Source organism: Entelurus aequoreus, linkage group LG23 (assembly GCF_033978785.1).
Source record: "Entelurus aequoreus isolate RoL-2023_Sb linkage group LG23, RoL_Eaeq_v1.1, whole genome shotgun sequence".
NCBI classification, from domain to species: domain Eukaryota; kingdom Metazoa; phylum Chordata; class Actinopteri; order Syngnathiformes; family Syngnathidae; genus Entelurus; species Entelurus aequoreus.
This window is the reverse complement of record NC_084753.1, coordinates 39,510,238-39,536,369: the sequence shown is the minus strand read 5'-3', so window position 1 is coordinate 39,536,369 and position 26,132 is coordinate 39,510,238. Positions and strand designations below refer to the sequence as shown.

Below are 26,132 nucleotides of genomic sequence, written 5' to 3'. Positions count from 1 at the left end.
GTTTATTTATTTTGTTTCTATCTGCATTTGGGCCAGATGCTATCACGTTAGCTGAGTAGCTAAACAGCTTCACCGATGTATTGTCGTGGAGATAAAAGTCACTGTGAATGTCCATTTCGTGCTCTCGACTCTCATTTTCAAGAGGATATAGTATCCGAGGTGGTTTAAAATACAAATCTGTGATCCACAATAGAAAAAGGAGAAAGTGTGGAATCCAATGAGCCAGCTTGTACCTAAGTTACGGTCAGAGCGAAAAAAGATACGTCCTGCACTACACTCTAGTCCTTCACTCTCACTTTCCTCATCCACAAATCTTTCATCCTCGCTCAAATTAATGGGGTAATCGTCGCTTTCTCGGTCCGAATCTCTCTCGCTGCATTGTAAACAATGGGAAACTGTGAGGAGGGGGCGGACTAATCCACAGTCCTAGGAGAACTTTATTCAAAGTACTAGAACAAGACTGCAGTTCCTGTGAGGAGCCAGGTCAGATGTATACTTCCATTTGATGTCATCGACCCTTGTCTGAAAGTTGGACCTTGAAAAATGCTGAATGTCATCGTATCAAATAGGACACAGATGGTGCCATGTCTCTCTTACACAGTGTCAGTCAGTTTACAATTTTGGGGCCCTGTTGCTGACCAAAATACTGACCCCCCCACTTGGCCGTCAGTGTCCTGTCCGTTACAACTTCTTCACAACTCCCCAAGATAGGAGACACTCAGCATCCTTGGGAAGTCGACCCCAGGGGCTGGCCTATGTATGTTTATGTGGTGTTTTATGAGCCCTCACATTCAGTGGATGTCAGCATGATGGGACATTGTTTACCAGAGACTGGCTGGGTGAGGACACACAAGGCCGATGCAAAAGAGGAACAACATTCTTCCTACAAAACACCAATTCTGATGCACCATTAGATACTGAAGTGAACTAATTAACTCATATTATGTTTTGCTTATGGTGAAGGTTTATATTCACCTTGGAGAAAGCGAAGAACCAAGTTTAAGTAAATAGTAGTATTTCAGTTTGAGCACATAATAAGATAAGGCCCCTTAGTTTGACATTCTCAGGTGGGCTGGATCACTCCTCATAGGGAAGAAGCCCTAATTTGGACTTCGGAATGCAGAAGTGATAGCCCTATCCTTGAAGCCCTAACCTTGAGAAGAGACTACATGTCATATTTATTTCCCTTGAAGCAGAGACAAAAGTGTGTGTGTGTGTGTGTGTGTGTGTGTGTGTGTGTGTGTGTGTGTGTGTGTGTGTGTGTGTGTGTGTGTGTGTGTGTGTGTGTGTGTGTGTGTGTGTGTGTGTGTTTTGGAGGGGTCCAAAGTAGTCATAGTGGGGGCTGTGTCCTAGTCGAGCTTTATGCTTAGCAACACCCCTAGTGGGAGGTTCCAGTTTCTGGATCATCTGAGAGGTCACAGACATGTTCTCTTCTGGAGGAAGATGTAGGCTATTCCTGCCCTTTTCCAGCTAAAACAAAGAGGCATAGTACCTAAAAATAATAATAAATACCTTCCCTGTGATTGATAATATCTACATGCATCATTGCTGAAGGACTTGTGATGACACATCTAGTCCTTGGAGGTGAACTGGTAACGTCAACATGAAGGACTGAAATCGAGTCAAACAATATTTTCTGTCTTATCAAAACCACCACACTGAGAAATTACTTGCAAATGTTTATTCCTTCTTCAAAAGCACGTCCCACTTTTTACTTTCATCCTCATCTTTGTGTAAACTCCAAAATGAAAACAGGAGATTTGAGAGATTATACACAAAATCATTTTACAGAGGAGATCAAGCTTATTTTATTCCTTCATATTACTTACATTTCTTCCACAAAACTCACATTTGTATGCACATCTGTATAATGGATGATAATGAACCAAAGCTGCTAAAATTGTTGATAACTAAATGACAAAATGTTCTACAATCAGGCGTTCGGTTGTTTGTAATTTCAAGTATAGTATCTGCTGGAATAGGAAATCACATGTTCTGTAGGACTGTGTAAGGCAAGCCAACAGCCAGTTCTTAGAAATAGTGGTCCATCTTTGTGGATAGATAATGAATCATGAGCATACAACACTATGAAACGCATATGGCAAATAAAAACAGCAAAAATAAGTGCATTAAAAACAATAGTTTTTCATTATTTTCATATATACCTGATTAAAAGTCAAATAAGGTTGATATATTTGGAAATATCATTTTGCCATGTTTTTTGTGTGGGCACCATGAAAACATACATTTTGAACGGTTCGTTCATGACTTGCCCATCACTATGACTCTGTGGCCCCGCCCCTAAGTGACGCATGCGTGGAGGATATGCGCTTTGCAGCAAAGTCCTCCTTTACTCCACACACGCTTCTAAGCCTCGGCACATCTCCTCACATCGCTACTAACTACACTTTATTCATCCTCCGTGTCAGGATAAACTCCACTCGTCTCACTCAACTTTGGAGATTATTAGGCCCGCTTAGCTTGCTAGTTGTTTTAGCGCGCTAGTTAGCTTAGCATGCTAGTTAGCTTAGCTTGTTAGCTGCTAACAAAGAGACGCGGATTTGATCAACACATTAGAATCAATGGTTGGGACGTTGATTTAACATTGAAATTTGGTCATTTTCCAACCAATATTCTACAGCATTGAAACAACATGCTTTTTGACAATGTTGGGTTGGGACGTTGATTTGGCATTGAATTTTGGTCATTTCCAAACCAATATTCTACAACAAAAATACAACATTGAAACAACATGCTTTTTGACAACGTTTATTCAATGTCAGGTTGTGACGTTGATTTGACCGTTGAAATTTGGTCATTTCCCAACCAATATTCTACAACATTGAAACAACATGCTTTTTGACAATGTTGGGTTGGGACGTTGATTTAACATTGAAATTTGGTAATTTCCCAATCATTATTCTACAACACAAATACAACGTTAAAACAAAATGCTTTTTGACAACGTTTATTCAATGTCAGGTTGTGACGTTGATTTGACCATTGAAATGTGGTCATTTCCCAACCAATATTCTACAACACAAATACAACGTTGAAACAACATGCTTTTTGACGACGTTTAATCAATGTTGGGTTCTGATGTTGATTTGACCATTGGAATGATGCATTTTGTGGCTTTTAATGCCTCACAATCAAACTATTTTATGTTAAAATACTGAACAGATGTTTATTGGGATAAAGTAAACATCTGTTCAGTATTTTATAGGGGTGTAACGGTACACAAAAATTTCGGTTCGGTACGTACCTCGGTTTAGAGGTCACGGTTCGGTTAATTTTCGGTACAGTAAGAAAACAACAAAATATACATTTTGGGGTTATTTATTTACCAAATTTGCAAAATCTTCCACCAAAAATATTTTTCTTAGTGTAATATTTGATGTGAAGTAATGGGAACCTTGGATAGGTCAATAATTCATAATAACGTTGATTTTGATTCAATATTATGTTTTGAGCAATGACAGTTTGAAAGAAAAAAAAACCCAGCTTTGTTTTATTAGTCAACATTGCAACTTTTTCTAAATCACATTTAAAGGCCTACTGAAATGAATTTTTTTTTATTTAAACGGGAATAGCAGATCCATTCTATGTGTCATACTTGATCATTTCGCGATATTGCCATATTTTTGCTGAAAGGATTTAGTAGAGAAAATCGACGATAAAGTTCGCAACTTTTGCTCGCTGATAAAAAAAAGCCTTGCCTGTACCGGAAGTAGCGTGACATCACAGGAGCTAGTATTCCTCACAATTTTCCGTTGTTTACAATGGAGCGAGAGCGATTCGGACCGAGAAAGTGACGATTACCCCATTAATTTGAGCGAGGATGAAAGATTCGTAGATGAGGAACGTTACAGTGAAGGACTAGATGAGGCAGTGATGGACGTATCTTTTTTCGCTCTGACCGTAACTTAGGTACAAGCTGGCTCATTGGATTCCACACTCTCTCCTTTTTCTATTGTGGATCACGGATTTGTATTTTAAACCACCTCGGATACTATATCCTCTTGAAAATGACAGTCGAGAACGCGAAATGGACATTTAAAGTGACTTTTATCTCCACGACAATACATCGGTGACACACTTAGCTACTGAGCTAACGTGTTAGCATCGTTCTCAAATGAAGATAGAAACAAAATAAATAAACCCCTGACTGGAAGGATAGACAGAAGATCAACAATACTATTAAACCATGTACATGTAACTACACGGTTAAAAATTCTCATCCTGGTAAGGCTTAACAATGCTGTTGCTAACGACGCTAAGGCTAATTTAGCAACTTAGCAACCGGACCTCACAGAACTATGATAAAAACATTAGCGCTCCACCTACGCCAGCCAGCCCTCATCTGCTCATCAACAGCCGTGCTCACCTGCGTTTCAGCGATCGACGGCGCGACGAAGGACCCAATGTGTCACCATACAAACTGCTCTGTTTTCATCGAACAATTCCACAGTATTCTGGACATCTGTGTCGGTGAATCTTTTGCAATTTGTTTAATGGACAATGGAGACTGCAAAGAAGAAAGTTGTAGGTGCGATCGGTGTATTAGCGGCGGACTACAGCAACACCAACACCAGGAGGTTGTGTTGTGTTTGAGCAGGATAACAGACGAGCTACCGTGAGTACAGCTTTGGCTTCCAAGCATTTGATCGCTTGCCCGTACGTGCGTGTCGCTATGTGCATGTCACGTACGTAACTTTGGGGAAATATATGTTTCTTGCCGACTCTGACGGCGGCCGGGGTGTCGTCGAAAGCTACAACGCCCGCCGCCGCTCTGTAGCTAAGTTAGCTTCAATGGCTCGTTAGCAACATCATTGTTAAGCTTTGCCAAGCTGGAAATTATTAACCGTGTATTTACATGTTCATGGTTTAACAGTATTGTTGATTTTCTGTCTATCCTTCCAGTCAGGGTTTTTTATTATTTTGTTTCTATCTGCATTGGAGCCTGATGCTATCACGTTAGCTCCGTAGCTAAAGAGCTTCAACGATGTATTGTCATGGAGATAAAAGTCACTGTGAATGTCCATTTTGCGTTCTCGACTGTCATTTTCAAGAGGATATAGTATCCGAGGTGGTTTAAAATACAAATCCGTGATCCACAATAGAAAAAGGAGAGAGTGTGGAATCCAATGAGCCAGCTTGTACCTAAGTTACGGTCAGAGCGAAAAAAGATACACTGCACTGTACTCTAGTCAATCACTCTCACGTTCCTCATCCACAAATCTTTCATCCTCGCTCAAATTAATGGGGTAGTCGTCGCTTTCTCGGTCCGAATCTCTCTCGCTCCATTGTAAACAACGGGGAATTGTGAGGAGTCCTACCTCTTGTGACGTCACGCTACTTCCGGTATAGGCAAGGCTTTTTTTTAATCAGCGACCAAAAGTTGCAAACTTTATCGTCGTTTTTCTATACTAAATCCTTTCAGCAAAAATACGGCAATATCGCGAAATGATCAAGTATGACGCATAGAATGGATCTGCTATTCCTGTTTAAATAAAAAAAATTCATTTCAGTAGGCCTTTAAAGTTAACTGGTCCTGAAGGTACCTTGCATGATAAACATGTACTTTGAAATAGGCATGTACCTTGGTGTTAGATACATACACTTTGATATAGGCATGTACCTTGGTGTTACACACATGTACTTTGATATAGGCATGTACCTTGGTGTTACACACATGTACTTTGATATAGGCATGTACCTTGGTGTTACACACATGTACTTTGATATAGGCATGTACCTTGGTGTTACACACATGTACTTTGATATAGGCATGTGCCTTGGTGTTACACACATGTACTTTGATATAGGCATGTACCTTGGTGTTACACACATATACTTTGAAATAGGCATGTACCTTGGTGTTACACACATGTACTTTGAAATAGGCATGTACCTTGGTGTTACACACATGTACTTTGATATAGGCATGTACCTTGGTGTTACACACATGTACTTTGATATAGGCATGTGCCTTGGTGTTACACACATGTACTTTGATATAGGCATGTACCTTGGTGTTACACACATGTACTTTGATATAGGCATGTACCTTGGTGTTACACACATGTACTTTGAAATAGGCATGTACCTTGGTGTTACACACATGTACTTTGAAATAGGCATGTGCCTTGGTGTTACACACATGTACTTTGATATAGGTATGTACCTTGGTGTTACACACATGTACTTTCATGTACCTTGGTGTTACACACATGTACTTTGAAATAGGCATGTGCCTTGGTGTTACACACATGTACTTTGATATAGGTATGTACCTTGGTGTTACACACATGTACTTTCACGTACCTTGGTGTTACACACATGTACTTTCATGTACCTTGGTGTTACACACATGTACTTTGTTATAGGCATGTACCAGATAAATGTTTTTACACCATTTCCTTACTGTTTACAAAACTGGAACTCTTTTGCATGTATGCTGGTGTGGAAGATACAACAAAAGGAAAAGGGGATGGAGTCAGAGGTCACCAGCACATGGAGGAGATCAGCCTTTACCACTGTTTCAAGTGACATAATAAAGGGTTTACACGTCACCTTCGACCAACAAACAGAGCTTAGTCACAGGTCTCAGGAACACACCGATGCTGGTCCTCAACCGGGCCTGTCGAACCCGTCCTTGGTTGTCGTTAATCACGTCGCTCACACGGCCCATCCTCCATGAATTTCGTGGGGACGAGTCATTCACAATAAGGACAATATCATCTTTGCTGATATTCCTCTGGGGTTGGAACCACTTTACCCTCCTTTGTAAGTCTGGCAAATGTTCTTTGGTCCAACGTCGCCAAAACAAGTCTGCCAAATACTGGACTCGGCGCCATCTACGTCGGGAGTACAGGTCATTACTGTCAAATCATCCAGGTGGTGATGATGTTTTGGCTTTTATCAGCAATAGATGCTTGGGAGTTAAGGCTTCCACGTCATTTGGGTCAGTAGGGACGCTTGAGATGGGGCGGCTGTTGATAATTGCCTTAACTTCACACAACAAAGTACGTCGTCCTTCTTCATCAACCGTTTGTTGTCTCCCAATGAAACTGAGAACCTTCTTTATTGTCCGTATTTGCCTCTCCCATACGCCTCCAAAATGTGAAGCAGCAGGGGGGTTAAATATCCATGTGATGCCTTTCTCCAACACGGTACTTTGGTTCTTTGCGTTATCCAAAGCACTCACAAAGTGTTTCCCATTATCAGAATGCATCAACTGGACTTGCTCTCTTCTTGCTATGAACCTCTGCAGCGCGTGACTGCATGAGTCCGTGTCCAAAGAACTAGCCACTTCCATGTGTACGGCTCTTATCGTCAAGCAAGTAAAAATGACTCCATACCTCTTCACTATGGTCCTGCCCCTTTTGATTTCAAATGGACCAAAATAGTCCACAGAGGCGCATCTGGCTCGAGTCTTTGACTGGGGAGGTCTGCCATTGTTTGCCTTTCTGGTTTTCTGTGCTGACGTCTGCAAGTTACACATTGTGACAGAATTATTCTGACAGCTGCGTGGGACTTCAATATCTAGTACTTCTGCCGTACCTTTGACAAGACATGATTCCTGCCACTGAGTCCAAGTTTTTCGGGAACATATTGAAGGATAAGTAAGGTGATATGCAGATCTTTGACAGGATGTTTTGATTCCTCTTGCGTTGTTGACCTGTTTATCCTGCCACCCACTCTTAAGACCAAGGCCACTGGCCTTGACAATATCCCCTCCAGATTCCTCAGGGACTCTGCCACCACCATTGCCCCAATCATCACACATAATAAACCTCTCACTTAAACAAGGCCAAGTACCAAAAGATTTCAAGATAACAAGAGTAACTCCCCTTTTTAAAAAAGGAAGCAAATTAGAACCTGGTAACTACCGACCTGTTTCTATTCTCAGTTCCATTTTGAAAGTAATGGAAAGAATAGTTTATGAACAAGTCGATAGATACCTTGCCACTAAAGAACTCATGTACAAATTCCAATCCGGCTTCAGAACAAAGCACTCCACTAACACATGCCTTCTCTATCTGAGCGACCACATCAAACATGAGGTGGACGCGGGCAAATACTGCGGCATGGTCATGCTGGACCTTCAGAAGGTCTTTGACACCGTTAACCACGCTATACTGTTGGATAAGCTCAGAGCAATCGGATTTGACAAAACCTCATCGAGCTGGATGCAATCTTAATTGGAGGGGAGGAAACAGGTGGTAGAGGTGAACAGCACCCTGCCCCCCCCCCCTCCTCTCAGTAAACTGTGGAGTCCCCCAAGGCAGTATATTAGGGCCTTTACTGTTCCTAATATACGTTAATGACATGTCATCAGCATGCGACTGTGAATTGTTCCTGTTTGCGGATGACTCGGCCCTGCTGGTATCCGGCAAGGACAAGTCACAGGTGGAAAAAATCCTCAGTGCTGAACTCCTTAGTATTTGCACCTGGCTCACTGAAAACAAGCTATCCATACACTTAGGTAAAGCGGAATCCATCCTATTTGGGTCCCAAATCAACCTTAAGAAAGTCAGTGACTTCACTATTAAAGTGGGTGACATTGTTATCACCAGGAAAGATGAGGTCACTTACCTAAGTTCCATTCTAGAGGCTAATCTTTCCTGTGATAAAATGGCAACCAAGGTAATCAAAAAGGTCAACCAACGAACAAGATGTCTCTACAGAATCTCCTCTCTGGTCAACAAAAGCACCATGAAGATTCTAGCGGGAACTCTCATTCAACCCTTTTTCGACTACGCATGCACCTCCTGGTACCCCATCACCTCCAAAAAACTCAAATATAGACTCCAAACATCCCAGAACAAGCTAGTCAGGTTACTTCTAGACCTCCACTCCAGATCACACCTCACTCCTACCCACTTCTCCAAAGTGGGCTGGCTCAGGGTGGAGGACAGAGTAAAACAACTTGCACTGAGCTTAGTCTATAAAATCCGCTACACCTCCCTGATACCGAAGTACATGTCAAACTACTTCCTTAACGTAAATGACCGCCATAACCACAACACCAGGGGGAGCTCAACAAACCACGTTAAACCCAGATTCCGATCTAACAAGGTCTTAACTCATTCTCCTTCTATGCCACATCAATATGGAATGCACTCCCAACAGGTGTAAAAGAAAGTCAATCTCTATCCTCCTTCAAAACCTCACTAAAAGAACACCTCCAAGCAGCTAAAACCCTAGCCTAACACCCTCCCCCCACCACATACCACCTCCCCGGAATTGTAAATAATCAAATGTATATACTTGTTCTTATGCTTTCTGAGCTCACTAATGTTCACTGCTCGCTGTACATATCCTACCAAGTCAGACCTACACTGTTACAATGTCCTTTTTTCAGATGGTATAATTGTTGATGACTGAAGTATGCTGATATCAACCCAACCTAACTGGTTGCTTGTTTCTCTTGCGAGATCTGACAATTGACAGGTTGACAACATCCAAACAAACCAAGTCATCTCCAATACATCTCAACATTACACACATCCTCCAGGCTGAGTTAGTCTAGATGATGAAGTAACCTGGAAACTACGTGTAAGTCATATAAAGAAAACATTTAAAAAATTGACTATGATAATAAATAGAATAAAATACATACCCACAGATATTAACTACATTTATTGTACCCAACTTTAGTTGAAGCATACATTGTTTATTGCATAAAGGTCTGGGGACATACATATAAAACAATCACAAAACAATATTCATATTACACAAGAGAGTAATAAAGATAATTAATAGAATGGATTATAGAGACCCAACAAATGATTCATAAAGTCACACATTTTAAAAGTAAATGATCTTGTGTAAAACACAACTGTTCAAATGATGTATGAAGTAAATAATAATATGCTTCCAGAAGTGGTCCAGAAGATGTTTCAGATGTGAACCAGTAAATATGAACTAAGAGGGATTTATGTGTACTAAAAAGCAAAGGTATGAACACATGTAAAACAAATATGTACATCATATAAAGGTGTTAATCTATGGAATCATCTACAATTAGAAAATAAAATATGTAACCCTTCATTATTTCAAAAAACATAAATAAAACACTATTATGAATAAGTATAAAAGTGAACTATGAATATCTACACTTAAAATGTTTATTGTATGTAACATATTTTATGTACTGTTTATTCTCACCTTTTCAGTCAAATTGTTCTGTTCATTTTAAAGTACACAAATGTGTATATTAACTCATGTACTTGACTGAAATAAAAGCACTAATCTGAAGTGTCTAATCTATAAATGTTAGAATCATATTAACAAGATTGTGTTACACACACAACAATGATGTCACACATGTTATATGTGCTGATGTTGTTAGAAAGTTGATTTTAAATCCTGCATCTTCATTTACTGCTGCTGTTCTCACCAGCACACTTGTGTCTCTTACACTGGTACTTAGAAGAGAATCTTTCACCACACACACTGCAACTCAACACTTTCTCTCCTGTGTGTGTTCTCATGTGTGCTGTAAGAGTGTTTAGGTAACGGAAGCTTTTGTTGCAGCTTGAACAGGAGTATGGTTTTTCACCAGTGTGTGTTCTCATGTGTGCTTTTAAACTTACATTTTTTACAAAACTTTTACCACATTCTGAGCAGGAAAAAGGTTTTTCTCCAGTGTGTATTCTCATGTGTGCGTTGAAACTGGAACTGTGAGTAAAATCTTTACCGCAGACTGAACACGAAAAAGGTTTTTCACCAGTGTGTATTCTCATGTGTTCTTTTAAACTTTGATTTACTGCAAAACTTTTACCACATTCTGAGCAGGAAAAAGGTTTTTCTCCTGTGTGTTTTCTCATGTGTGCTTTGAAATTGGAACTGTGAGTAAAATCTTTACCGCAGACTGAACACGAAAAAGGTTTTTCACCAGTGTGTATTCTCATGTGTTCTTTTAAACTTTGATTTACTGCAAAACTTTTACCACATTCTGAGCAGGAAAAAGGTTTTTCTCCTGTGTGTATTCTCATGTGTGCTTTGAAATTGGGCCTGTGAGTAAAATCTTTACCGCAGATTGAACACGAAAAAGGTTTTTCTCCAGTGTGTGTTGTCATGTGTTCTTTTAAACTTTGATTTACTGCAAAACTTTTACCACATTCTGAGCAGGTAAAAGGTTTTTCTCCAGTGTGTGTTCTCATGTGTACTTTTAAACTTTTACTTACTGTAAAACTTTTACCACATTCTGAGCAGGAAAAATGTTTTTCTCCAGTGTGTTTTCTCATGTGTGCTTTGAAATTGGAACTGTGAGTAAAATTTTTACCGCAGACTGAACACGAAAAAGGTTTTTCACCAGTGTGTATTCTCATGTGTTCTTTTAAACTTTGATTTACTGCAAAACTTTTACCACATTCTGAGCAGGAAAAATGTTTTTCTCCTGTGTGTTTTCTCATGTGTGCTTTGAAATTGGAACTGTGAGTAAAATTTTTACCGCAGACTGAACACGAAAAAGGTTTTTCACCAGTGTGTATTCTCATGTGTTCTTTTAAACTTTGATTTACTGCAAAACTTTTACCACATTCTGAGCAGGAAAAAGGTTTTTCTCCAGTGTGTGTTCTCATGTGTGATTTCAAATTTCCATTTCTTACAAAACTTTTACCACATTCTGAGCAGGAAAAAGGTTTTTCTCCAGTGTGTGTTCTCATGTGTACTTTTAAAGTTTGACTTACTGTAAAACTTTTACCACATTCTGAGCAGGAAAAAGGTTTTTCTCCAGTGTGTGTTCTCATGTGTATTTTCAATTTACTAGGAGATTTAAAAGTTTTGTCACAGAGAGAACATGTGAAGTGTGTGTTGTCAGTGTGACATGTCTTATCATCTTTAGAGTGTTCATCATCAGTGTCAGGAGAGTGTGACGTTGTGTCCTCACTATCTGATAGTGGAGCTAAGAGCTTGTCTGCTTGTGATCCTCCACAGTGGTCTCCATCAGCTTCTGTTGTCATGTGTTGAGTTGAGCTGCTGCTTGGAGGCTCCGCCTCTCTCTTCTCCTCACTCTCACCTTTGACCTCATCATCTTCACTCTTCACACTGATGAGGTGTCTCTTGTCTTCCTCTATGAAGTGGGGGGACAGCAGCTGTTTTTCTTCCTCTTTGACGTAGGAGGGCTGCGGATCCTCCGGTTCCTCTTTTACGTGAAGGGACTGTATATTCTCAATGTGAGGAGTCTGTGACTCTTCCTCTTCATCTTTAAAGTGGGGGGGCTGTGGCTCCTCTTCTTTCACGTGGAGGTTCTGTGACCTCTTCTGCTCCATACTGGAGGACCCCTCCTGCTGCTCAGGTGGACGATATTTTTCACAGACGTCTGCAGGACACAAGAAGACAAACACATGCTGGGATCGAAATAGATAAGATTTTACCAATTCAGATTTCATTTTCGATTCTGCTTTACGATTCGGTTATTTGTGGACTCACTTTTGCTTTGACATTCAGTAAAAAGGAGAAGAAACAGGTCGATTAGCATCAACTTTGACTAGTTGAGAAGTAACATGAGCGTACAAAGCCAACAGTGAGGTATTAAGAGGCACAGATTTTACGGGTCCCCCATGAGGTGCCAGAGGGCCCTAAGGACAATATTCTGCTTTGAAAATATCTATAAAATAAAAATATCTTTGGCAAGAAATTAACAAAATACTACATGTTATTTTGTGGCAATTACAAAATAATGTCCAGTATAATTCTCAGGACATTCAATCAATCACAACTGGACTGTTAAACTGAACATATATACATAAATATACAGTATATATATATACATATATGTATATATATATACACATATGTCCACACGACTTTGGGAATTTCCCGATGGTAAGTGGTACGTAAATGGTTTCAATTACAGCAAATTGTCATTTATTAATAGATTTTAGGCAACACAAAGTCAGGCACATGTGCACTAGCGTTGTTTGGCTTGATAATCATGGCGGACAAGCTACACAGACTTTGGTACGGTGATTTGCCCTCGGAGTAAACGGAGCCAAGCGCTTGGGTTAATGTAATTTTCCCTCGCTTCCCGTCGTGTGTTTAAGAGCGCACTGCTGTGTTTAGATGGAGACAGGTGTGGACAATATTGGAGACACTTGTTCCCACACTAAAAGTATACAGCGAACGAAAAAACTATTTGATGTTGCTTTTATTTTCTCAATACATTGTCCATCAGCTGCTGTGACTGAGAGTTAATGAGGTGAGGAAACATGCAGCAGGTGATGTGTCGTGAACGTTGTCACAACTTGTTTATAAAGTTTTTTGTTTTTTTTTACTGGGATGTTCACTTCCCCTTTATTTAACTGCAAACTGTATCAGTGTTCAATTAACATCAATACTAGCTAAAATGTTTTGTCATCTCATTGAATTGAACGCTGGCTGTGAAGATTGTGTATTCGAAGTGAGAGGTGTCACTAGTCTTTATTTTTGTTGGCCAAACTGTTGCACTGAACTACAAGGAGGCGTTGTTGGAGAAGAACAAAGCTTGTTTATTAGACTTCATCTTCATTAGCCAAACTGCTTTGAGTTTTATATTAATATCAAAAAGTAAACGCCATGATTTAATTGTGTTTTTTTCATGTCACAAAGGTGTTATATGTTTGACATGACATATTTCTGCTCTAACTCTTAATGGATCTGTCCCGATACAGCATCCATATATATATATATATATATATATATATATATATATATATATATATATATATATATATATATATATATATATATATACATATTACGGTTGTGAACGATAAACTGATGCGACCGAGTATTCGGTTCAACAAGTGAGCGATTAGATTGCATCGGTAGCAGACTCCTCAATCAATGCGAATAATCCATGAATTCCTATCTGAATCGGTTATAGAGTCATGGATCGGTTATCGCGAGACTTTGCATGGGTTGGCTAGATTACAATATGCGTCAGCGTCTCTAAAACAACGCGAGAGCTGAAGCTACTCGCCAACGCGGTAGCCGCCTAGCTGGTATTAGCACGAGTGATAAACAAGAGACAACACGGAAAATGAATGTGGAGGAGAACGAAAGCGTCAGTCTGACCGAAGGTGATAATGGACCGAGAAAGATGTTCAAAAAACCCCACTACAGTGGTGGAAAGAGCAGCAGGACTTGCCACTGCTGTCATCTCTGGCTAAAAGATGCTGCATCCCGGTGTTGTGCCAGGAAACTCACCCCTGCCGTAAAATGCACCCCCTGACGCGGGAGCGCGCTGACGTCACTCGTCTCGAAAAGTATATCTAAACTCTGCTGTAAAGACCGAAGTGGCTGAAATCGCCTCTTTTAAATCGCCTCTTTCGGCATAAAAAAGTACATAAAGTGAAATAATCAAAGTTTTCTTTACTTGTGGATGGATTACAAATTGTGAGCCTTTAATGATTTCGTCGTCATTCAAGTGGCTGAAATCGCCTCTTTCGGCATCAAAAAGTACATCAAGTGAAACACACGGAATCTGAACGTGTGTTCAGTACTGCGGGAGACATTGTTTCCCAAAACGTAGTCTGCTCAAACATGAGCATGTGGATCTGTTGATTTTCCTTAAAAAAATTCTGCCCTCCAAAAAAACAGAGGACAGTGATGATGAAAATGCACAGGCATAGTGTAGTGAACTGCTGCTTTTTGACCTGGGAAACATTACCTCTCACACAGTAGTTTGATTTTTCTTTTTACATATGTATTTATTTTCTCTATTCTTTTACACAAAGCACTTGTCACTGTCCTAATTGTTGCCACATTTTGAGATGTGTACTAGGTGTGTAACTTGTTTACATTGCACCTTTGTTACCTACCTCTAGTGTTCATTGTTACCTACCTCTAGTGTTCAAAACACTATATGCTCAGGTTGAAATATTGAATCTTTGTTACCTACCTCTAGTGTTCATTGTTACCTACCTCTAGTGTTCAAAACACTATATGCTCAGGTTGAAATATTGAATCTTTGTTACCTACCTCTAGTGTTCATTGCTACCTACCTCTAGTGTTCAAAACACTATATGCTCAGGTTGAAATATTGAATCTTTGTTACCTACCTCTAGTGTTCATTGCTACCTACCTCTAGTGTTCAAAACACTATATGCTCAGGTTGAAATATTGAATCTTTGTTACCTACCTCTAGTGTTCATTGCTACCTACCTCTAGTGTTCATTGTTACCTACCTCTAGTGTTCAAAACACTATATGCTCAGGTTGAAATATTGAATCTTTGTTACCTACCTCTAGTGTTCATTGCTACCTACCTCTAGTGTTCAAAACACTATATGCTCAGGTTGAAATATTGAATCTTTGTTACCTACCTCTAGTGTTCAAAACTATGCTCAGGCTGAAATATTGCACTTTGTTGTTACTATTCTGTGCTACTTTTACCTCTGGAGTTCCCATCCTACAATTCAGCCAGAATTTTTTTGGTCCAAATCTAAAGATAAATACATTGACATGTGATTTTGTTGTTCTGGTTTTTTTTTGCCAGTGCCATAAAGCCACAATGCTTGGGGATTTGGAGTCTTGAATATTAACCGTCAAATCGAATCGTATCGTTCGGAATCGAATCGAATCGGTCTGTAATAAAAGGATATCGTTTTTGAATCGAATCGTAACCTGTGTATCTAGATGCATATTGAATCGTTTATCAGAGAGAGATGTGCAACCCTAATATATATATATATATATATATATATATATATATATATATATATATATATATATATATATATATATATATATATATATATATATATATATATATATATATACACATATATGCATTGATGCTTTGGAGCCCCTGCCTCGAAAGAAAATAATGTTTGTTTATAATAATGTTTATTGTTTGTATATCCTGTAATCATGTTTATTGTGTGTATGTCCTACAATAATGTTTGTGTGTATGTCCTATAATAATGTTTGTGTGTATGTTGTTCTGCCCTCACTATATGTGTTGAGGTTGTACAGCTTGGCAGACAGCTAACAACCAATCCAGGACGTTCTAATAAAGTTCCAAAGCAGATGAATCCATTTAGGCTCTTTATTGTTGTTGATCTTGCTTTGTCTTGCACTGGACTTTTATTTTTTATTGTAAAAAGACTTATCTTTTCCAAGGCTTGTAAGAGCTAACACAACTTGTCTGACTCTCATTGTCTCATAAACTGGACTAACGTCGTAAACCGGAAGTGCCAAAACTAATGACGCGCAGCATTTCCCATCGCCACAAGGTGTCAGTAATAGTCCTCAATCAAACGGGCACAACACTCCCCACCTGGTATAATGTTTTATACCACTATACAGTCTCTTTACGGAGGAGCAACACGACCTCTGATACAGGTCTAGTGTAGATTCTTGGAGTACCTTGTCGGATGATCTTGACGTCGACTTTTCTTTATTTGTTGTCATGGCTGTTGATAGACTTGACGATGAGTCCAGTGGGCCATTCATTTCTTCTCACCTGGCTGTCTTTCAGTAGTACTAGGTCTCCAACTTGCAGGTTAGGCCTTTCTGCATACCATTTTCTCCTATGTTGTATGGTTGACAGGTATTCTTGTTTCCATCGCTTCCAGAATCTATCAGAGAGAAGTTGGACTTGCCACCATTGTCTTGAGTGGATGTCTTTCACATTGAAGTCTCCTGGCGGTGCAGATATGACGCCTCTCTTCTGCGTATGATAAAGGGATGAACGACGCTTTGATGCTTGCTCCCGATTGTTTGAGAGGTGGCGACGAGGTGATCGAAAGGGTAACGGGGTCACCCAAGTCTTTGACTCATCTTTGTATACTTCTCTGTTCATAATGTCAAGGAATGCTTGACCATCAGGAGACAAACCTGGTTTATTATCATTCTTAGCTTTTTCAAAAACTTGGCTGCCGAGGTTGTCCATCTGCTCCAGATGTTTGGGGGGTTGCAGACCATGGCACAGATTGGGGCTGCTGAACTTTTCACCGACAGAGAACATGGACTTAGAAATGTTTCTATTAGTCCTGAAGACGTTGATGTTTGCTGGCTTATGAGCTCCTCCAAGACATGCTTCCCCGACTATGACCCACCCTAGGTCAAGACGTTGTGCATAAGGTGCCTCGTCAGGTCCATTGTACAGCTCCCTTACTTTATGCACTTGGATGATATCTCTTCCGAGTAAAAGCAAAATTGCTGCATTGGGGTCAACTGCTGGTATCTTTCCTGCCAGTGGAGCTAGATGATGATGATGCTGAATAATCTCTGGTGATGGGATCGCCGATCTGTCATCGGGCATCATGTCCCATTCTATAAGTGTGGGGAGAGGTACTGTGGTTTGCATGTCCAATGACTCTATAATGAAGTTGCATGCACGTCTTCCTGCTGTCTCCATTACTCCAGAACATGTCCTCAGTGTGCATGGTGCTGAATCTGATTTGATGCCGAAGAGATTGAAGAAATCTGTTTTAGCTAGGGATCGGTTACTTTGCTCATCCAGGACTGCAAACATTTTGACAGCCTTCACTCTTTGGCCAGCAGGGTATGCTCTGACTAAACACATTTTGGAACAGGATTTTGGAGTCACTGAATTGCCATAGATCTCAGTACACTTTGATGTCACTGATGGGATGAGATCTTCATTATTCTCCCCGCCTTGATCTTCCTTCACTGGGGAGTTCTCTGTTGTTGGTGGTGGACCAGGGTGAAGCGCTGTTATGTGCCTAGTGCTGTCACACTCTTTACATTGCACAGCTTTTTCACAATCCTTCGCCATGTGTCTCGTAGATGCGCAACATCGATAACAGATGTGTTGCTCTTTCAGATAAGCCTTTCTTTCTTCGAGTGGTTTGTTTCGGAAGCCACGGCATTTACGTAGAGGGTGAGGCTTATTGTGGATGGGACATATTTTATCTGGGTCTTCAGATGTATTTTCTTGGAAGTTGTACTTAGCTTCAAGTACTGTCGCCACTTCAGTTTTCTTTACGGACACTGGTGTCCTGTAATTCAGTTGAAGTCGTTCTTGTCTAGCATTAGTTACGCTACCACTGGTGACACATGCAAAGCTGGGATCATTGCGGATCCTAGCTTCTTCCATAATTAAGTTCACAAAGAAGTGAAATGGTGGATAAGCCACCTTTTTGTCCCTTTTGTATGCTGAGCCTGCACTAACCCATTTTTCTTGGAGACGATATGGTAGCTTGATCAGGATGGGACTAATGCCATGAGCTGTGTCAAGATGAAGAAGACCGGGTAAGAGTTCATTTGACTTTGCTGCGTCCAACTCAAGAAGACGGTCCCCGAACTCTCTCAGTCTTTGGTTGTCTGTGTTTGAGATATTTGGGAAGTTCTCAAGTTTTTTAAGTAAAGCATGCTCAATTATTTCAGGTGCACCGTATGACTCCTCTAGCCTCTGCCACACCATTTCGAACCCAGCTTCTGCATTATGTATGTACACAACTCTTAATCTCTTAGCTTGTTCTGCTGATTGAGGTCCAAGCCATTTAGCCAGCATATCCAATTCCTGGCGTGCACTGAGATCTAGGTCCCTTGTGGAGCCCATGAATGATGCCTTCCAGGCACAGTAATTTTGTGGTTGGTCATCAAACTTGAGAAGACCAGAGCTAACCATCTCTTTACGCATTAGGTATTTAGCCAGGTCTGATGCACCCCGATTGTCGGAGGAAGTTGCTCCTTGTGCGGAAAAGTGACGAGGCTGGGTATGGTGGAATGATTTTTGATATGAAGAATCTATCCTTTGAGTTGCATCATTCCTTGTGAAGGTGTCTTTTGATGGACTTGCAGTAATACGAAGCGGTGGAGTCCCCACGTCTCCCCGATGTGGTTGTTTGTGGTGCTGGACAGGTAGGTAATTGGACACATGGTACTTTACATTATCCATCTCTTGTTTATTAGCCGTTGTGTTGACCTTAGCATCTTCATCGTTGTCCATTGTCTGCTGGCGCGCTGAGGAAGAGGTCAGTCAGTATTGGCTGATTTCAAGAATGGAGTGAGTGTTGGCCATGAGATGCCTCTGACAGTTGCTCCACAAACTCTTTAGTGCGTTCTACTGGGCTTAGTACTGGCATATTAAATTCAAATTGGCTTCTTTGGATATCACTTTCTTCTTGAGCTGATATGTCTAAAACATGTGCTTCAGCTGCTGCTGCTTCAGCGGCTTTTGCTGATTTTAACAGGAGCAGATTAGCTTGTATTTCCGCTTGCTGTTTTAACATTTCTGCTTCTTTTTGTGCATAGGAAAGTTTAAAGGCCTACGGAAATGAATGTTTTTTATTTAAACGGGGATAGCAGATCCATTCTATGTGTCATACTTGATCATTTCGCGATATTGCCATATTTTTGCTGATAGGATTTAGTAGAGAACATCGACGATAAAGTTCGCAACTTTTGCTCGCTGATAAAAAAAGCCTTACCTGTACCGGAAGTAGCGTGACGTCACCAGAGGTTTACAATGCAGCGAGAGAGATTCGGACCGAGAAAGCGACGATTACCCCATTAATTTGAGCGAGGATGAAAGATTTGTGGATGAGGAAAGTGAGAGTGAAGGACTACGGTGCAATGCAGGGTGCATCTTTTTTCGCTCTGACCGTAACTTAGGTACAAGGGTTCATTGGATTCCACACTTTCTCCTTTTTCTATTGTGGATCACGGATTTGTATTTTAAACCACCTCGGATACTATATCCTCTTGAAAATGAGAGTCGAGAACGCGAAATGGACATTCACAGTGACTTTTATCTCCACGACAATACATCGGTGAAACACTTTAGCTAAGGAGCGAACGTGATAGCATTGGGCTTAACTGCAGATAGAAACAAAATAAATAAACCCCTGACTGGAAGGATAGACAGAAAATCAACAATACTATTAAACCATGTACATGTAAATACACGGTTAATGCTTTCCAGCTTGGCAAAGCTTAAAAATGCTGTTGCTAACGACGCCATTGAAGCTAACTTAGCAACGGGACCTCACAGAGCTATGATAAAAACATTAGCGCTCCACCTACACCAGCCAGCCCTCATCTGCACATCAACACCCGTGCTCACCTGCGTTCCAGCGATCGACGGAAGGACGAAGGACTTCACCCGATCATCCGTGCGGTCGGCGGCTAGAGCGAACTTGCTAGCGTCGGCTAGCGCGTCTGCTATCCAACAAAGTCTTCCTGGTTGTGTTGCTGTAGTCCGCCGCTAATACACCGATCCCACCTACAACTTTCTTCTTTGCAGTCTCTATTGTTCATTAAACAAATTGCAAAAGATTCACCAACACAGATGTCCAGAATACTGTGGAATTATGAAATGAAAACAGAGCGGTTTTGTATTGGATTCAATGGGCTCCGAATACTTTTGTTTAACTAGTCACGTCACGCGCATACGTCATCATACATAGACGTTTTCAACCGGAAGTTTAGCGGGAAATTTAAAACTGCAATTTATAAGTTAACCCGGCCGTATTGGCATGTGTTGCAATGTTAAGATTTCATCATTGATATATAAACTATCAGACTGCGTGGTCGCTAGTAGTGGCTTTCAGTAGGCCTTTAACACGTGCACTTTCTGCTTTAGCACGTGCTTTTGCAGCAGCAACGCTCACTGACGTCATCCGACTTGAGTGAGATGAATGTGACGATCTTGAACTTCTTTCATGTTCGCTTACGTCTTCTTTTGAATGCTCCATGGTGTGCTGTTTACCACTGGATGTTGAAGAGAATGCTGCGTTATGTCTCTGTGAAGCCCGCTGGGCTTTTAGTCTTTTTACCGCTCTGCCCTCACTATATGTGATGAGGTTGTACAGCTTGGCAGACAACTAACAACCAATCCAGGACGTTCTAATAAAGTCCCAAAGCAGATGAATCCATTTAGGCTCTTTATTGTTGTTGATCTTGCTTTGTCTTGCACTGGACTTTTATTTTTTATTGTAAAAAGACTTATCTTTTCCAAGGCTTGTAAGAGCTAACACAACTTGTCTGACTCTCATTGTCTCATAAACTGGACTAACGTCGTAAACTGGAAGTGTCCAAACTAATGTCACTAGTTTGGGCACTTCCGGTTTACTATGTTAGTCCAGTTCATAAACAATGAGAAGTAGACGAGTTGTGTTAACTCCTATGTCCTATAATCATGTTTATTGTGTGTATGTCCTATAATCATGTTTATTGTGTGTATGTCCTATAATCATGTTCACCTATAAAAACACCATAGTTAAAGGTCAGTTATTTTCATGTTGCTGCTGACATTTAAACGTGTCCTCTTAAACCAGCGCACTTTATTTCAATGTTGTTTTTTTTAGATTGGAGATTTAATTGGACTTTTCTTATATTACTTTCAAGGCTTTTAATTTTTTTCTTGTCTCAAAACCCCTCTTAGGTTGGGATTCTATAATACAAAACCTACTTTTCTTTCTTGTTGGTACCTGTTTTTGTGTATTTGGATTCAGGAATTATCTTTTTTTAGAATGCTTTTCGATCCGAAACGATGCAGTTAGTTGAAAATTCAGTACATAAAAATTCAGTTAAAAAAATGCAGCGCTGAAAAATGTGCTGCTTCAAAAAGCAAGACTCACTTCCGTTAAAAGACTAAAACCATGGAGCCTGTCTCAGAAGCAGCCAATGAGGTGTCAGGTTTAAAGTCACGTGACTCGGGTCTTGCAAAACAGCACAAAAAAGGAAATGAACTTTGCTACCTGGGGATAATACAACATAATTAACATTTAAATGCTGCCTGCTGGATGTTTTCAAACTATAGAAATGATTCCAATGGTTAAAATCTGCACTTTTGAGTGACATACGAGTTAGTAGGTGTCATGACATGCAGTTCAAGTGACTGTGGTACACAATGTGACCAGCAGATGGTGCTGGATAATGATGTTCAAGTAAACGTAAGGAAGAAGACACAAGCGCTGTTTCAACCCTCTGCGCATCCACTCGGCGCAGACGTGATCCCATGTACAAATATCGCGACATGCTAATTTAGCCGCTATCAAAACAACTAGCCCGTCACTGCTGATTTCATTTCAACAATTAAAAATAGGAACTTGATAGTAAATAAAGCCACGTTTCCACTGCTGGATGCTGTGTTCAATCGTGTCCATGATGTTTTAACGTTTAGGGGACGTGCTGTCATGAAATAAATAAAACATATTCCGGTGGTGGTGGTCAATGTCACTACTCCATAGGTACCGGAAGACTACGTCACTTCCTGGACTTACAATTGTTTTTACAAAGGTGCTTTTGAAACGTCACATTCTGTGATATTTGAATATTTTATTAATGTTTTGTATAAAAACTAGCTTACATAGGAGTAAAAGGGAACAAAATATAAACATGAACAAGGGGTAGATGTAAAAAATCAGGGAGTATTATGGCCACCATTTCAATCACTTTCACTCTTCTGTCATTGCAATGAATGACGTAAGGGGGCGCCACTGACTCACATCATGTGATTTATTTTTTAAATGTTGATTTTTTTTTTTTTAACAATCCACTTACTTATTTTTAAAAGATCAGTATGTCATCTTTTATGTGACATTGTTATTCAAGTAAAGATGACAAAAAAGAAAACTATGGTAGTGACAACATGCAGGAACATAACTGACGTAAAACAAGTAAAAAGGAAGTGACGTTGTCTTTGTGCACGCGTGCATTGATCAAGTCTTCCTGAACCGACCGTGCAGGGATTCTAAAACTGTGGTACGTGTACCACTAGTGGTACGCAGGCATCACCTAGTGGTACGCCAAATATCATTTCATTATTTAAGTACAGTGTTTTATTTTCCTACATGCAAACACAGTGTTACTGTTCAAACTGTGTGTAATGTTACAGTAACTAAAAATATTAAATATGCTTGTTAAATAACATTGGTATGGTATGGTATAGTATAACGTGTCTTTCTTGTTTTTAATGAATAATTAAGGCCTACTATGCTACTGTATTTTAATGCTGTTCATGATGGTGGTACTTGGAAATCCAAGTATTTTCTGAGGTGGTACTTGGTGAAAAAAGTTTGACGTAGTGACATTGTAAACTACATTGGCAGACACCATTTTGTTATACCCAAACGGCGTCCGCTAATACATCTCGCTTCCAACGAGATCCCGTTTCCCCCCCGAGTTAGAAAGTTCCAGAACTGTTCACGTTATACCATCTCATCTCATTGTGGATCATGTGAATGTTTGAAGTGGAACTAAATGTGATCTCTGAAAGGGGTACACATTATTTCCAAAGCAGGGCCCCCATCCACATATACAATACTAGTACATATCTGATGAAAAACAACATTATTTTTGTTATTTTAATTATAAGTGTGCCAAATCACCTATATTTGAACATTATCTAATGGAAATGACTGCTGTCTGATTATCACATTAATAACACAATAACAATCATGTGTCTGAGTACACCTATTAATCAAAATTAGTCTAACACGTCATGCTCACGATGGAATATAAAGTTAATAAACATGTGAGAGTAAGAAGTAAACAAACCTGTTCTGTGTAACACAACTTGAGGTTTCTTGAAAACAGCCTCCAGTAGTTGACGTAGTCTCTTGTTTTCTTCTTTTGTCCGAGAAAGTTCCTCTTTGTACTCTGCTATCGTTCTTTCGCACATTTTCACACAATCACAACACTTTACACTCACACTTGATCTTAACTAAGCGATGTGTTGATCGAATCCGCGTCTCTTTGTTAGCAGCTAACAAGCTAAGCTAACTAGCATGCTGAGCTAACTAGCGCGCTAAAACAACTAGCAAGCTAAGCTGGCCTAATAATCTCCAAATTAGCTTGCCTAATAATCTCCAAAGTTGAGTGAGACGAGTGGAGTTTATCCTGACACGGAGGATGAATAAAGTGTAGTTAGTAGCGATGTGAGGAGATGTGCCGAGGCTTAGAAGCGTGTGTGGAGTAAAGGAGGACTTTGCTGCAAAGCGCATATCCTCCACGCATGCGTCACTTAGGGGCGGGGCCAACGTGTCATAGTGATGGGCAAGTCATGAACGATTCATTCTAAATGTATGTTTTCAATGTGCCCACACAAAACATGGCAACAAATGATCTTTCAAGTATATAAACTGGATTCGACTTTCAATCAGAAAAGTATGAAAATAATTAACTAGTGCTGTTTTTAATGCACTTATTGAATTTACTGTATAAGCTGTTCAAGCTAATAGCATTGCTCTTTACTTAAAAAACAACAACTTGACAATAGTTATTGTATGCACTATGGCGTAAAATGCAATTTATGTATTTTTCTGTGAGTGTTTGGAGTTATTACAGGGAACTCAGCTACCATTATACTTTAAAATGCTAATTGCTTCTCCTCATAAATTGTAGCCTGAGTGTTGGATATTCTAATATTTTTCAGGGCTGTTTGGCTCGACTGTAATGTGTGCACTAAACACATGGACTGATACATTCTTGCATTTGCACTACAAGCTACATTATTGCATTCTCCTTATATTGACTCCTACTAGTCATGCTGCATCCTTTCAGTTATATTGAATGTATATGGAACTGTATGTCTGTATGGAAATGTTAATGTTTATTACAATGCTGGAGTGTAATTATGTTTTATTTGTCATCCAGAATGTGTATACTCCTTTAAGAATGGCAGTATGTGAGGTGAGTGACTGAGTAAGTGAGTGGGCAAGTGAGGTGAGGGAGTGGAAGCAGTTAATGTGCAGGAGCGTTAGTAGCTTAGTGGATGTCCGGTTGGCTTTGTGGAAAACATAAATAAAGTGACAGAGTTGCAACAAATCGACAACTGTTGGGTCGTCATTCCGACCCAACAACGGAACTGTAGGACCCACTGCCGGGTAAAGTGGAGGGTGTTACCCCCGACGATACATCGGCCCTGGAGGGAATGTCTCCCCTGCGCTCCTCGACCACTGTCTGGGAGCTGACAATCAGGAAAGGTGTACAATTCTGCATTCGAGAGAACACAACCATTGCAGCCCATCCATCCATTCATCCATTTTCTTCTGCTTATCCGAGGTCGGGTCGCGGGGGCAGCAGCCTAAGCAGAGAAGCCCAGACTTCCCTCTCCCAGCCACCTCATCCAGCTCCTCCCGGGGGATCCCGAGGCGTTCCCAGGCCAGCCGGGAGACATAGTCTTCCCAAAGTGTCCTGGGTCTTCCCCGTGGCCTCCTGCCGGTCGGACGTGCCCGAAACACCTCCCTAGGGAGGCGTTCGGGTGGCATCCTGACCAGATGCCCAAACCACCTCATCTGTCTCCTCGATGTGGAGGAGCAGCGGCTTTACTTTGAGCTCCTCTCGGATGACAGAGCTTCTCACCCTATCTCTAAGGGAGAGCCCCACTCATTTCGGCCGCTTGTACCCGTGATCTTGTCCTTTCGGTCATAACCCAAAGCTCATGACCATAGGTGAGGATGGAAACGAAGATCGACCGGTAAATTGAGATCTTTGCCTTCTTCACCACAACGGATCGATACAGCGTCCACATTACTGAAGATGCCGCACCGATCCACCTGTTGATCTCACGATCCACTCTTCTCTCATTCGTGAACAAGACTCTTAAGTACTTAAACTCCTCCAAATGGGGCAAGATTTCCTCCCCAAATTGGAGATGGCACTTCACCCTTTCCCGGGCGAGAACCATGGACTCGAACTTGGAGGTGCTGATTCTCATCCCAGTCGCTTCACACTCGGCTGCGAACCGATCCAGTGAGAGCTGAAGATCCTGGCCAGATGAAGCCATCAGAACCACATCCTCTGCAGAAAGCAGAGACCTAATCCTGCAGCCACCAAACCGGATCCCCTCAACGCCTTGACTGCGCCTAGAACTTCTGTCCATAAAAGTTATGAACAGAATCGGTGACAAAGGGCAGTTTTGGCAGAGTCCAACCCTCACTAGATACAGGTCCAACTTACTGCCGGCAATGTGGACCAAGCTCTGACACTGATCATACAGGGAGCGGACCGCCAAAATCAGACGGTCCGATACCCCATACTCTCTGAGACCTCCCCACAGGACTTCCCGGGGAACATCATCTTGATGACAAGCAAAGTGTCTGTTGTTTTACAATTTAATAATCTATTTAATAAGAAATGTTCAGAGAATTCTTTTTTGTTTTAGTATTTATTGGAGGCTTCAAAAGACACAAGTTGTCCGTTTACAGGAGAGTGTCGGTG

At 40.7% G+C, this 26,132-nt stretch overlaps 1 pseudogene; it reads right to left on the bottom strand.

The window, feature by feature from the left end:
- Positions 1 to 23,930, bottom strand: part of LOC133640878 (zinc finger protein 850-like) — a 39,975-nt pseudogene extending 16,045 nt beyond the window's left edge.
- Between the last annotated feature and the right edge of the window lie 2,202 nt (positions 23,931 to 26,132).